This window comes from Ammospiza nelsoni, chromosome 2 (assembly GCF_027579445.1).
Source record: "Ammospiza nelsoni isolate bAmmNel1 chromosome 2, bAmmNel1.pri, whole genome shotgun sequence".
NCBI classification, from domain to species: Eukaryota; Metazoa; Chordata; class Aves; order Passeriformes; family Passerellidae; genus Ammospiza; species Ammospiza nelsoni.
Window position 1 is genome coordinate 8744461 of NC_080634.1, and position 15487 is coordinate 8759947.

Here is a 15487-nt window from a genome sequence, read left to right on the forward strand (position 1 = left end):
AATCCCTATTTATAAAACTGCCACATTCAACAGACCCCAGATTTTAGTTGAGCACTAAAAAAATAGTTAAACAGGAGGAAAACAAAATTAAATACTGCTAGGATTAGTTTTGTCTATCTCATTTAGCCTTTTAAATATTTCTGTGTTACCACACAGGTTTTAGTTCTCCTGTGAGGGCGAATTCCATCATTCTTTCCTGGGAGATGAGCTGAGGGAGGAGATCTGACTGCTCTGAGTCAGTGTGCCCAGTTAATCTGTTGCAAATTTTGCAGAGCAATATCAGCCCTCAGGCTGTAATTCACTCATCCTTTTAGGAAATTGGGTATGAAACAACAATAACAGGCTGAAGTCTAGAAAAGAGAAGTCCTTTGTGACAAGGCTCCCTCCTTCGGTTCTTAACACCCTACTAGCTATAAAAGTATCCAACACATTGATGAGGCAAAATGGTCTTAGCCACAGAATAGTTTACTTAATTTCTTGCCAATTACCGCAAGCTTCTAATGACCAATTTGGGTATTGGGGACGAAGAACAAAGATAAACATCCAAGCCCTGAAGCAAACCCAAGCAATTAAGTCCCTCCCCTCCCTGGGCCAGCCAAAGCTGGAACCAGACCCCTTCATTCCCAGCCCTTCCTGTCCTGCTGGGATTCAAACCCACATTCCCTCCCTGCCTCATCCAAGCAAGAAAGGAGAAAGAAAAGCTTCGGAGCCTTCTGGAAACTTTGCTGTCAGGGACTCAAGTCCCCCAGCCAAATCCACAGAGTGGTCAAGCCTATCAAGGCACACAGGGCAAAGCAGTCAGCATGCACAGTTAATCACAGAAATCTCTGTGGTTGGCACCTAATAAATATTCATGGACAAGTGCTTCTGCCATCATTATATACTTTAAAATAAAGATCTCTGTGTGAAATTGAAAGCTAATGTTTCATCTAACTTGTTTGCAGTGCAGAGAGGAAAAAAAAAAAGAGATTTTTACCTATTAAAATGATGGATTAGATCTCCTTAAAGGATGATTATAATTAGTTGAATAAACATCTAGAAAGTAATGATCTGTAAAGATACTTCTATCCCACTTTTACATACAGTAATGAATTCAATAGAAATCATTGGTGTGCTGGTTTACCAACCAAAATGATGCTTGTACATGACATCCTTACCGATACAAAATGCAATGAATTTCTTATGGTTTGAAGATGCTTCTTCGTAAGTTTGTGATAAATCGGCCCAAACCATTAAGAATTTTAAATTAGTTCTTTTTAGCCTCTTTAAACACTTTTAAGGTGTTGTCTGTGGTTCAGTATGAGCACTATGAATATGTTTTCATGACTGCATCAAAATACTGGAATCTGCTCTTGTAAGAGCCCAGCTGGAGTACTGTGCCCAGCTCTGTGGGGCCCATCATAAGAACACAGACCTGTTGAAGCAAATCCAGAGGAGGGTCACAAAGATGTTCGGAGGGCTGTAGCACCTTCCCTGTGAAGACAGGATGAGGGAGCTGGGGCTCTTCAGCCTAGAGAGGAGAAGGTTTGAGGGAGAACTTACAGAAGCCTTTCAGTATCTGAAGGGAGCCTACAAGAGAGCTGGAGAGTGAATGCCCTTTTTACAAGGGCATGTAGTGATAGGACAAAGGGCAATTGATTCAAACTGAAAGAGAATACATTTAGATTAAATATTAGAAATAAATTCCTTACTGTGAGTTTGGTGAGGCATTAGAACGGGCTGCTCAGAGAAGCTGTAGATGCCTCATCCCCGCAGCCATGTTGGTGGGGCCTTGAGTGACCTGGTGTCATGAAAGGGCCCCTGCTCATGGCAAGGGGTGTTGAGGAACACATTTGGTGTTGAGGAACACATTCAGTGCAGGGAGCTTGGGATGCAGCTGCAGATGGAGCTGCAGGTTCACCTATGGGTGAGAATCTGAGCCAAGAGGCTGTGAGCTGCCACCCCTTGCACAGCAAAGGGCACAGGGAGCTGTGGCACTGACAGGGCAGGGACACTGAGGCACGGCAGGAACTGATGGCTGGGGAAGAATGGTGAGACTGCTCTGCTTGTGTGGAGGGATAGAATGTAAGAAAATAAAGATAGTACAGAAGGCAGTCTCACACCTGAGAAGCTGCAGCTGTACCAATCACCAGACATTAGGAACAGACCTGACCTTAACAGTCCACAGTTGTGTCCAATAAGAAACATGCTATAAAAGGGTGGGTTAGCTGGGTGAGGAGAGAGTTGGTGTTTGTTGGTTGTGCTGTGGAGAAGGAGTCACTTCTGCAAAAAGATATCCATGAGAAATCACTGAGAAGGTATGGAAGCTTTGAAATAAGATGACAATGTGCTTGGACTGTGAGGGGGTAAAAGCCTGGGGGTTCCTTTGCTCAGGGTCCCTCCTTTGAGGAACCAGCTCAGGCTGTTTGTGTGTTACTGCTCTGTAGATAAGTGGCTTTATGGAATGAGACATCTGAGACTCTGCTGTGGAAGTCCTGGGGTTGAGCTGCTGAGGGAGCCTGGTCTGGTGGTGAGTGGGTGTGCATGAAATCAGGCAGGGACCCACTGGGTCACTGGAGCCACCCCAATGAAAGGATGACAGTCCCAGCAGTGACAGTCTGTGACACAGGGAGTGTGAATCATAGAGGTTGATTGAGAATGGTCACACTGGGATGTTTCCTTAACTGTGGGTTGTACCTATATCCTCTTCAAGGTCCCTTCCAATCCAAGCCATTCTATGAAGTTGTCTCATTGTAGTGTAATTGAGAAGAAATGTTTATCTTTAATAGAAATTATTGCATTTTTTTTGGTAATTGTGCTGTTTTTGGATTTAAGGATAACAGTGAGAAAGAATGATTTAGATATTTTATGCAGGCCTGTGGGGTTTTGTTTTTGTGGTGCAATAATCAGCAGTGTATCCCTCCATATGGTACATGGATTAACTGTATACCATGATGACTGTGACACTGTACTAAATATGAATGTAAAAACTATCTACACCTTACTATGAATGAATAGGTGTGTTTAAGATCTGATTTTTAGGGAAGTAAGACAAGTTTTACACTGTTATTTCTTCCTCTAGTTCTTACGTTGTGGAGGACTTCTTGTGTGTTTGATAGATGGTTTGTTCAGTGGAGTTATTCAGACGTTAAAAATGATACTGTTCAGAATTTACTATCCCTGTATTTCAAAATAGTGTATAAGTTCACACATGACATATGATATGTTTTTATGCCTTAGGGAGGAATACATAAAACAGTATTGTATAAGAAATAAAAAAACGGGAAGGGAATGAAGAGCAGACAAATGGGTTTCAAGGAAAGATCTGATTCTGGTGTGACTATAGCTATTCCTTCTGTTTCAAACCAACAAACTAAAAGTTATAGAAAGATAAGTTTCACAAATTGACCTAAGTTAGATTTAAACCCCAGTTTAGCTGAATGACTGAGGTATCAGGTTACTGTTATAGTTTGTGACTGTTGATTTACCAATGCAAGGTAAATCAAAATGATGTTCATCTGAGTGAAATTAAGAATATCAACTAGAGGCTTGTATCATTTAACATGGTGATTGCAGATAAGCCAATTAAATATATGTGGGCTTAGACCGTTTCTGGTTTGGATCTGTGCAGGACTGGCAGCATATTATAAGGGAAAAAAATGCTAATTGTTAATTTGGACTTTTAAACCATCCAAAAGCCCCTTGATTGGGTTAGGGTTCATGTGGTTAAGGAGTGACAATCCAAGCTGTAGCTGGAGGAGTTAAAAATGTCAGTGGCAATACAAGGTAAAGGGTTCCCACAACTTGTCCACTCTGTCTCAAATACAGATGTTTTTCAGGCTGCTGTGTTAGACTATGAGGAGAATGAAACTTCTTCAAGAAGTGTCTTTTCCATGTGGTTTTGGTCTGGTTTGAAATTATTTTTAGAAATTTACAGGTAATCGATATCACTAAGTAATCCCAACTTTGGTCATTCGTAAAACCTAACGTTTTTGATTGCGCACCTATCTCTGCCTCTCTCCTGCAACCCAGTTCTTATCTGCTCTGGGCCAAGAGGCCACCCAGCTCTGGGATCAATCAGGGTCTTCCCTGAAACACAGCACAGAGAGGTGCTGTGGGAAAGGACTGTACTCCAAAGGGGGAGTTTTCCAGCCCCTGGTTAACCCACTTCCCCTTCAGCATCCGAGTGGACCCTGCCATTGCATTGTGGCTTCCTTTTGAATTATCTGTTTAAATTTTAAACTGCTTTCTGGAGTGTTCCCCGTGGGTGTTGTAGAGAAAACTTTAATCTCATGTCTGTGCTGAGAGGCATGAAGGAGGTCCTGTGGTAGTTCTTTCTGACAGGGAAATGGATGCTGCCTCACAAAACAAGTTTGAATTTTACTCCCAAAGTCTCCAGGCAGTTCTTTCACAGCTTAGCTCACAGGCACGGGCAGCACTTCAGAAAAACCAACTTAAAACAAGCAAACAGAAAATATGGAAAAAGCTTAGTAGGCATTCAGTTTTGTTGCTAGCAACTTTTCAGAATCTTAATTTTAAATCTGCCTAACAATTACAGACACTATTTTGTATTTCCAGATTGGAATACATACACAAAGTGATTTAAAACCTTCTCAGTGAAAATTTACTGGGATGCCCAGGCTATCCTGGCTTTCAATCAATAACCTCCCCTTTAATAATGTAGTATCCTGTTGACAAGAAAAATAGTGGAAATGTCTTTCTGTAAATCAGTCAAAGGGGATAAGCCCAGAGAAGGAGGAGAAACTAAATTCTCTGGATCAATAGCTGCTGTTATGTATCTGTCACCTCCACTGTGTGGTTGAAACTGAAATAGTTATTGATGCATTTTCAAATTTCCAACACTCAGTTACTTGAAGGTACTTAATGAGAGTTTTTAAAGCACCTGATTACTTGTCCTGGCTCTAATCATCTTTGGAAAAATCAGTCTGTGGATATACACATGCACTATGTGCTGGGAAAAAAAAAATTGCGTAATTGATTTTTGACTTCCAAAGGAACTGAAGTGATGAGCACAAGGTCGCTCAGGAGACCATGGGTGCTGTGGTTTCTAGAGCTGCAAACAGGTGCCATGAGCACCAGTTAACCCTTCCTCTCTCCAGAGGGAAGAGCCCTGGCACTATGGAGCAGTGGAGTGCAGGGAGTGTTGTGCTGACTCAGAAACACAGCAGAGCAGGGGCAGTGAAGGTGAAAGAATCAGCATTTTTTATTGTTGCAGCTCCTCTGGTTTAGCTACCTGGGTTGGTTTCTTTCTGAGCCATATCTGTGATCTGTGCTGCTCTTGCATGTGAGTGTACACCCCTCTAACAGCTTTTGAGTGCTAAGGTATTTAAACTGTTCAAATAGTTTATTTCCTACTAGCTTATTTAAACCACACAAATAGTGTATTTATAAATAAAATTGGAAGGTGTGGAAAACCAACTGTAGGTCTTTTCTGGAGATAAGAATCTGTTTCTCATCTAAAGTAAGCAGGTAAAATTCACTGTCTTCCATGGAGTTACATGATTAACAGGAACTCATGTCTCTTTGATGTTTGTTGCCTCTCCCCACTCAGAGAGAGTGTTGACAGAGGAAGATAGCCAAGAAAGGCAGGAGAACAGTGTTAGAGTGTGCTGGTTACAGGAAGGTGACCTGCAAATCAATTTGAAGGTACACGCTCAGTGCTCCCAGTAATAGCCAAGCTTTCAGCACATCATTATCCAGCCTCACCTGGATCACTGCCCTCTGCTCATGGAAACATCAGCTCTGCTGGACCATGAAGCAAGCTAATGGTTAAGTGTCTTCCACTGAACTGCAAAGTTTGGTAAAGCATTCTCTTTTTGATACATTAAATATTACTAAGAAGCTTTTTGGACAGAACTATACTTCACAGGAAATAAAAATGAAATATAATCAGATTTCTTTTCATTTTTATTTTTTCCCCCATCATGATGAATCTAATTTTGAGATCTCTTATTTTATGGCCTGCTTGACAAGGAGATGATTAGTAGGTTTCTTAATGTAGTCACACAAGTGACATTCAGGAAGTTCTCTTCTTTGGGACTTGCATGGTATTGGGTTGCCTTAGAAAGGAAGCTAAGGCTTTTCAGCCTTTCCAGGATCAAATTGAACTATTCAGAAAAAGCCTGACGATCTGCTGGGACAGGTACGTATGAAAATGCGTTTCCAAGGAAGTGGAATTATGCAGAGGAAAGCAATCAGATGAACTCGGGAACATGATTTTGAAATGAAGAGGGAGGTAATAGACTGTTAACTCTGGAGGAGGTGAGAAAACTGAGTCACCTATCAGTCTTTGCATATGCAGACAGATGCAAATAAATTCTCCATGACAACATGGAAGAATCCTCTATATGTCTGGCAAATCTTTGCAATGACAGAGATGGTAAAACTCTGAAAGAGATTTGTTGGGAAAACTGTGAGTTATCCATGGTACGAAAGCCTCAAGAATAGCTTGGGAACACATCTGTTGGGAATGCTGTGAGGTAAATTAGGGAGAAATTACCTAGGGAGAAATTACCTCGGAAGCAATTTCTTAAAGGAAAAATTATTTACTGTGAAGGTGGTGAGGCCCTGGCCCAGGTTGCCCAGAGAAGCTGTGGCTGCCCCATGCCTGGATCTGTTCAAGGCCAGGTTAGATTGGGCTCTGAGCAACCTGGGATAGTGGAAAATGTTCCTGCCCATGGCAGGGGGTTGGAATGAGTTGTTCTTTCAGGTACCTTCCAACACAAACCCTTCTGTGATTTTGCAATTCTGTAATTGCTGCAGCCTTTGAACAGAGGGATACACTGAATCATTTCTTGGTGTCTTATCCTCTGGGGTTTGTGTATGACTGTGAAGGCTAAAGGAAGGTCAGAGTGAAGTGAGTGCAAAAAAGATTTGGGAAGAAGCACATCAGAGACTAATGATAGCGTTTTATATGAAAATGCCAAATTTGATAAAGGTACCACAGGGAACAAAGAAAGGATAAGTTCACAAATGTATCTATAGTGATTGCAAAATGTCTGCATCTACTCCTGAAACCAGTCTCTTCAAAGTGTGGTTAAATTTGTTCACACGCAAACATTATTGACTCTAGATGACAAAGTACATAATATGATAAATCATAGAAACAAGAGCTCTGAGATGTGACTCAAATGTTTTCTTTTTCTTAAATATTAGAGTCTTCATGTTTGTTTTTGCTGTTGCAAGATGAAAATGTTTTGTTCTAAATGTCTCTGGAAGAGTGTATCTACCAAGCATTGTTTTTTTTTTTAAGGATGGAGTTCAACGTTTTACTTACAATTTTGCTGTAACCTTTCCATTATTAAAAATAGTAGTCTTCTGGTTACTTTAGGGTAGCTGTCAGAGAAATGAAACTCAATATTGAAGCATGATCAAATGTGAGCTTGAACTTCTTCCTCTTTCTCCATTTCAATCTCAAATTTACACTCCCTAAACTGCAATCGTGCGCAATAAAGAATTCTTTTGATTATAAGGTAGCAAAAACAAATGATTACTTAAAATTCCAGCTTCCTGTCTCAGGGATGATTCATTCAATCATTGCAACTGAAAACAGCTGATATACCAATACATTAAATTTGGGTAACCCATGAGCTGCCTATGGATAGGTACCTATATAAAAAAGCAAATGGACAAATTCTGCCTAAGATTTCTGAGACAGCTTAGTGCAGGAAACCATGCGGCCTTATTACTAATCCTTATCATATATCTGCTTATGCATTAATAGGAAAAGTGAACTGTATTGGAATTTGTGCCTCAAGCAAAGATTACTTTCCACCTTCTTTGAAGGTGAATGGTCTGTCTCTCTAATCCATCAGAATAGGATGTGCTCTGCATCTGAATTATGAGCAAATGCACTGGCAAAATTGAGTTTTTTCTTTCTTTTAATCTTAATGCTGGGAAGAAGCATAATTTCATACTGTGTTGGGCTTTTGCATCTATAAACAAATAATAGCCACACTTTAAAAAAATATATACTAGTCCCATAAACACTGCTGAGGTGGGCATAGGCAATAGGATCAGCACTTTATGGAGAAGCAATGAATTATTCAGTGTTGAAAAATGTTATTATTAATTTGGGGTTTTCAATTTGGTTGAAAAGTTGTATTGAAACCCCTCTGTATGGATATTGAGGTAAAGAAATGTCCATTATGTGTCCTTAAATAGCAATTTGTTACATTTACATGTGCAGGGTATGATGCTTTTGTACAATTTCTGAGTTCCATACATAAAATATTGAACTATTAAGAAGATATAGTGGCCAGCTTTACAGAGTTGAATTGCCTTATAATTTTAAAATACAACAAAATGACCCAGGGCATGCTATAAATATCTTAATTTAGGAAAATGTCTATGCGAAAGTCATTTGATAGCAAATGGCAATTATTTTCTTCCTTATCTATAGCCAAATTGCTAGGAGATGGGTTTTGTTTTCATTCTTAATACAAAGTGTTTAAAAGTAAAAATCGCTTGTCAGCTGAAACCTTGTCTGCAGCTTCCCAGCCTAAAGCAAGATTTTTACAGTCAAGTTTTAAATCCCCTGATGTGTCCGTTTTTGTAATGGAAATGCTAACATAACCTTAGCTGTTACAGGGCAACAATATTGCCATAATAAATAATGAACAAAGTGGTTTAATAATTTGAAACAAATCATGTCATGGGCCTGGCACGATTTTATGACTAAATTATATGGGCAGGAACCTATCAAAGGACATGCTGCATAAATACCATAAATAGATGGACTCAGGATGTGTGTTCATGAAGCTGAGACCATAGTTTTCATGATCTGGGGGATAGAATGCTTCAGGAGACTGTAAGGAGTTGTGTGGAAGCTTTGGGCAAATCAAAAACATGAGCAAATGATCAATGTGTCAGTTTTTAATCAACAGCTATTATCTCTAGTGCTAATGAGCTGTAGGATGCCTGTAAATCTGTTGGGCTTCTGCATATGGATGTAATGGGTAATGATCCATTATGTTGCCTGTTGGTAAAACTGGTAGAAGTCCTTACTTTCTAACTGCAAAATATCAATTTCTATTTTCTTCTTTTTCTTTTCAGTACCCTGTATAATCTGAGTGAGTGTTTTCATCCTTGTAGCTTAAGGAACAGTGGGAGTTTCCCTGGCACAGTTTGGATCTGGTTCAGCTAGGCTAGCATTTTCTTTTTGGCAGGCTCATACTCACTGTGTGCCTCTAAAATGATGCAACACCTCCCAGTGCTGGAAAGGGCTGAGTAACTTGCTCCTGCCTGAGCTCTGGTACCAAGAGAGACTTTCTGGAGTTACACCTTGGAGCAAATCAGTTTTCCTTCAAACAGTCAAGTGCTTGATCCTCAGTGAACTCTTTTCCATGGCAGTGTTGGGTGAAGGCAATGACCACAGGCTTGTCTGGAGTTATTTGGGTTTTGGTGAGTCTTGTGGCTCAGAGTTAAACAGCAGGATGTGGGAAACAGCCTTGCTTGGTGCACTGGTGATGGAGCACATTCTGTCCAGAGGAGAGGATCAAAATGAACCCATTGCAACAGACCCATCTTAGCCAGGAAGGGCCTCTGCTTGGGCACTTTTCCTTGAGGAATTGTTAAATGGATGGGAAGAAAAAAAAAACCAAACCTTTGTGTGGTAATCCAGTACTAGGGACACTTTATGTAAATGAAATTCTGTGTGTTGTGCTAGAGTGGATGCAGCAGAGATGCAAGAAGTGAGGAAGAGATTTTGGAAAGATTGTCCTCCTTTTAGGTTCCTCCAGACCAGCAAATACTGAGCGAAATCAGTATTTTAGTAGGAAGAGGTTTAATAGTCCAAATCTGTGTTTATTTTAGTGAGGGATTTGGTTCTAAGAGCTTGTGTTGCAGCTGGCATTCAGAAATGCCCTGGTAGTGCAGAGCAGATCTTTCCAATTTCCTGTCATGACTTTGTTCTACTTATACAGGCACAAGCAAGTCATTGTGCCATTGTTAATGCGTTCATTTTGTAGCTCTGACACCTCTGCAGTTCACAACAAAGGCAAAAGGATTGTCATGCTGCTGTGCAGTGAGAACTGAGGATGCCAAGAGCATGATGCACTTCTATAAAGCTGGAGGTGGGCATAGACTACCTGAAATCCACTTGTGAAACACCTTTCAGCCAGTAATCTTGCATCTGGAGAGATCATTAAATGTGTCCCTAAATCTATGGATTTGTCTGCTGCTTCAATAACATCTGTCTCCAATAGCAGCCCCTCAGGTAACAAGGCTCCATTTAAATTCAGACACTGACACAGGAAATACTAGCTGGTGATCATCACAGTACATGCAGTTTTCTGGCCAAATCAGTTTTTAGAGATTCTAGTTTACTCATTTCTGACAAAAAGTGGCTGAATTGCCTTATTACATAATTGGAATCATGTTATGGGTAATAACAATATTATTATCCCTACTTCTTATTAGAAATTAATACTACTACAGTTAGTGTTAATAATAATCCATCTCTATGCTTTATATGCTCTTTGAGAGATCACCCTTTGTGTGTTTCCAGGCAGCCAAATTAGGGCACTCTGATTTGATACCATTTAATATTCCCCTCTTAACTCATCTACTTATGGAAAAGCATGGCAGATGTTCTTTAAACTCTAGGGAAGGCTCTGTGAGCCTCTACCAGGAAATTTGTGCTCACACCTTGTCACTTGGAAGGAAAGGAGCCTTTTTGCTGTCCTAAAGACAGCACACACAAGGTTAAGGGTGTGAGAACATATAGGGAAATAAGGAATATAAGGAATTAAGACTTTCACAAAATTTCAAGTCTTGATTTTGGGGGAGGGTGGGTATGTACAATGGAATGCTAAAATTTATCTGTGTTTAAACTTGTTACTCAGACCTAGGCAGAAAAAAGGCAGAAAATTATCCTCTATCAAAACTCTGTACTTTACACTGTGTATTAACACTGTAGATTCAACTAAAATTTCCTGTCATTATAGTTTAATGAGCTTTAATGATTTGGGATCCTGTTAAATTTGAGCTCAGTTCCTGGGAAGTTTAAGGCATGTCTGTCATACATTACAAGGAATGCAAGAAACACCCACTTGCAAGATAATTTCAATAACAGGCCTTTGGTTTTACAATTCACTGACAAATTTGCAGACATGCATTGCTTAGGCCACACTGAAGGACTGCATTGTGCTTTATAATCCTTTGTTATCAAGTGGTTGCTGTTTCGGGTACCCATCATCTGTTTGTATACCAGTGTTTGAAAGATAATTATTTATCTTTTGTGAAATTTTTGTATGATTTAGAGTGTGATGAATTTTGTTCTGTGCTGGAATATTACCTGAGGTTCTGTATTTGTTAGGGATAACTTGTTCTGTGCTTTTCAGTGATGAATTCAGCAAAAGTGATTTTTACCAGGGTCTTTTGCAGGAACTGGAAATTAGACTGCAATTCTTCCATCCCTAAACCTTCCAGAAGCTTGACTTCCCCATTTTCAGTAAATGAGACTGTATAGAGGCGCAATAAAGAGAAAGTTGCTGCAGTTAATGTTTTTCAGAGAGAAGAAGAGTTGTTCTAGGAGAGAAAGAAAACGGAATACAAATGCAGAGTTCTTAAATTGTCTTTTTTTTCCTTCAAATACAAAATTCATTCTTTAAGGCTTCTTTAAGGGAAGATTTGAATAGTAAAAGTACCCCAGTCCAAGCTGGCACCTAAAGATGCTGGGTTTATCAAACATTTGATGATAAGCGTTCTGGAAAAAAACCCCACAAACTTATGTCTTATTCTAATGCAGGAGAGATGTTTACACGCCCCTGTAAAGTTCAGTTTCTTGTAAAGCAGACACTAGTAATCCTCCTACATGAATTAATGCAAATTAATGTTGAATTGTTTATGAAATGTATTCTAAAGAGATTTTATGGTATTTTTATTTATTTGGGGCTTTTTTTTTTCAATTTTGTCTCCAAATTGAAACAACACCAACAAGATTGTTTGTTTTTTTTTCTATCTGTTGTAGTGGCAGAAATCTGCCTGATAGCTGAATCTGACACTTTGAAATGCTGTGATTTTGACAGAAGAAACAAAGACAGGTATTGGAAATGAGGTGTTATTTCCCTGGTCAGACAGCTTCAAGTAAAGCTTAAGAAGGGGAAAGTTATTTGAGTGATACATACGCCTCACAGAAACAAGCCATTAGAACTATATTAACACCAAGATGTTCAACTCTCCTACTGTAACAGCGTGCCTGTGCAACATACTTCCATTTCAAGTGGCAGGGTGAGTTCATGAGCTGCATCAGCCCCAGCGTTACCTCTCTTGCAAACTTTGACAACAGTTTATCTGTGTTTATTGTCTATTGGAGTTGGATCCCAATATTGGCAGTGTTTGCCAACATCTAGAGATGACAGATATGGATGGGGGAGAGCAGGGCTAGGTTAGAGGTTGAGGGGGTGAAAAGCTAAGTGAGGAAGAGCTGTTTGAATTTGGCATGGTGGTTGTTTCTGAAAGCCTGGTGTGAGGTGGTCCATGTTCCTCCTCTGTGCTCCATCTGCCTGCCTTCCAAGTCTGTCACCACAGAGCTCCAGAAGCTTGGTTGGATGCCCTGTCCAGCACCACAGTCCCTAACTCTGACAACCCACCCCTGCTCATGGTCTGTCCTCTCTGAGCCACTGCCCTCTCAATTCCCCCTGCACCCAGCTGCTTCCAGAAGCTTTAATTTGGATCCACACCTGTTAGACCTGACTTGTTTGGTATCAGCTGGTCCTCAACCACTGCCTCTCTTTATTTGGCCCTTGCAGCCCTTCCCTTCTCACGTCTTGCAGTTCACAGGAACCACTGGGTTTTGTGATGTGCTTTTTTTCCATCTCCCTTTGTCTCTGGAGGAGGGGAAGGCTGGAGTAGCAGAGGTTGGAAGGTAGGTAGTGAAACCAAGGAGGAGGGAATTGAGAAGGAAATTTGAGTCTGTCAATGAAAAATAACAACAATAGCAATGCCTTGATGCATTTTATTTCTTCTTTGAACATGATTCACTGAAGAATAAATGCAAATTTCCAGGTTTTGTTTATCTTGGTAGCACATTTGTTTCGGAAGTTATTTAGGAGGTAGCTGACATGAGTATTGCTTAATTGAAACCTTTTTGCCACAGGGAAGGGTGAAAACGGAGTTGCAGCCAGCCAAGCTTTTCTTATAGTGTACTTTTGTGTTGTGGGTTTTTTTTTTTTTTTAGGGCAAGCATTGCAGTCTTTCTTTTTGCCTTGTCAATCACACCTAATTAGTGCTTTCTGTGCAGAGAGAGTTTTCACTGTCATGCAGATTGATTGGGAAAAAGCACGTTCTCTAAGGCCTCAGTTGTTCTGATGAATTAAATAGTCTTGCTATTCAAGTTAGCAAGAGCAGGCTGTGACACGCGTTACATATGTATACTCTCTGCAGTGTTTGGAAGGCTACTTTGACTTTTGTGGGATTTGGATCTGACTCATAATGCCTGCTATCATAAACACAAGTGATCCCTTACAATAAAACATTTGGCAGTATTTACCATCAGTAATGCCTCTTTGCAGAATTTATGCTGTTTTCTGCCTTCTGCAGGCTATCACTCTAAATTTGTATTTAATTGGCACCTACGCCCTGCTGGAACTGGCGTCCCACCTTGTCTTTGGGCTAAGTGCCATGCTGACAGATGGACATCAGTGCTGGTATGCTCCAGCCAGTTTTCACGTTGCACATGAGCCTGAGTGGCTAGGTTTTCTTTGCAGATAGCAAATTTGAAAATCTTAAAAGGACTTTCAGGTTGAGGGAGAAAGGATGCACCAATCTTTCCAGCTCCATGGTGGGAGACTAGAAAAATATATTGCTGTAGTACGCAGCAGATATTAGCTATGGTTAGCCAGGGCTGCTGTTCAGAGGGAGGATTATCCTCGTCTCCACCCTCAATTAGCTCTCCACAGGGCTCACTCTGACTTTTCAGTGACATTATTTCCATGGCTAAGCCAAGTTTCTTGTGGAATACCTCTGCTGAATACAGAAATCCTATCTGTCCTGTGTCCCATATAGGAGCTTGTCTATTACTTCTGCTCAATAGCAGCTCTATAAAGACAGCTTTGCAAAAGAGCATCATTCAAATGGCTATTTAACTCCTCAGTGAAGAAGGTAAGATGTTCCAGAAAAGAAAAGAAATCAGTAATTATGCTGTTTTATTATTCTTCAGCATTTAATACACATTTCAATACTTCCTGTTCAGCGTTTTCTTTTCCTTTCTTCAGGCAATTAGCTGCCAAGACATAAACATAATAAAAGCTAAACTGTACAAGAGTGGGGGGTTTTCAGCCTTTTGCTAATGCAAGCACAGACTTTAAATCTCAACCTGAATGCTCTTTACAGATTGACAAGGGGCGCGTTATTCCAAGTCACTCGGCATTATGTGTGAGGAGTGCCCCAGCTGTGTCACTGCTGAGGTTAAAAGGTGTTAGTGCTTGCTTCTTTTAAATGAGCATAGTAAATGAAAGTGAACAATTAAGTGAGAAATTTGGCTTGCTATCTCTGCATGCTGCGTTTTATTGTGGTGTTGCCAGCTCCTCTGAATGAAAATACAAGAGCAAATTAAACAGCTTTATGAACTCGCAGGAGGAGCAGTTGTTCTAGTGGCTTTCATACAGATGTCTAATTAATTCTTGAAGTAACCCAAATTGTTCTTTTGTGATCTGTGAATGGGAATTTGTGAGGAACCTGTGCAGATGAAACTAAGTGAAAGGAGAGCTGGCGTTTAATGATTAGCTGGCGGTTTGCACTTGCTGGGTCCAGAAAATTTTAGTTATCTCTCTCATTAATATTGCATTACGAAGTTAATGAAACATTTGGGTGAATATGTTATAAGTAATAAGGCATTAATGTTATTTTTTGATCAGTCACTTATGCTAATGGACATCTGTCATTTTTTTACCAGTGTTGATTTGAATTATTTGGGCAAGTGGTAAAATAAAGGTATGATGCACTTAAACCCCAAAATTTAACAAAAAACCTGCATTGCGCTAGTAGTAATGGACTTGAAATATTTTATTAACAGAGACAATGTTACTTTAGGAGAAAGGCTGGCAACTCTATAACTCCTATTTGCTCCTTTCCAACGTTTTAGAAACCCTCAGTTTAAATTCTTTTTGTTCCATGTCAGTCCGGCATGAAATAAAAAAATCCTTAAAAAAAGTATATAAAATATTCATTATCTGTAGCTATAACATCCCCAGACCATGTTCTGAAATTATTGAATTATCAGAAATTATTAAAAAACTACTTACTGTGGTATTGCTATTCACTGCACCACTGCAGTGAATAGATTCCCCTGGAGAAAACTGAATTAATGTGGTGTCAAGCAACAGCACCTTCATGGGTAATATTAATCCAAACTCTCCTTTTTTGTAAGTATATTGGATATGGATAGTTGTAAGCATTTATGTCACATAAATATGCAGCTGTGCTGCATATTTAAAAGTCAAAGTTAACTGATGTTAGGTAGCAGTTGACCAGGTCTCCATGGATT

General features: G+C 39.9%; 1 long non-coding RNA gene across 1 annotated transcript in view; it reads left to right on the forward strand.

The window, feature by feature from the left end:
* The first annotated feature begins 2227 nt into the window (after positions 1–2227).
* Positions 2228–15487, forward strand: part of LOC132069775 (uncharacterized) — a 60945-nt gene continuing 47685 nt past the window's right edge. Inside the window, exons 1-2 of the long non-coding RNA XR_009417824.1 lie at positions 2228–2297; positions 9969–10216. This is a non-coding gene — a long non-coding RNA (uncharacterized LOC132069775). The remainder of the gene's footprint in view (positions 2298–9968; positions 10217–15487) is intronic.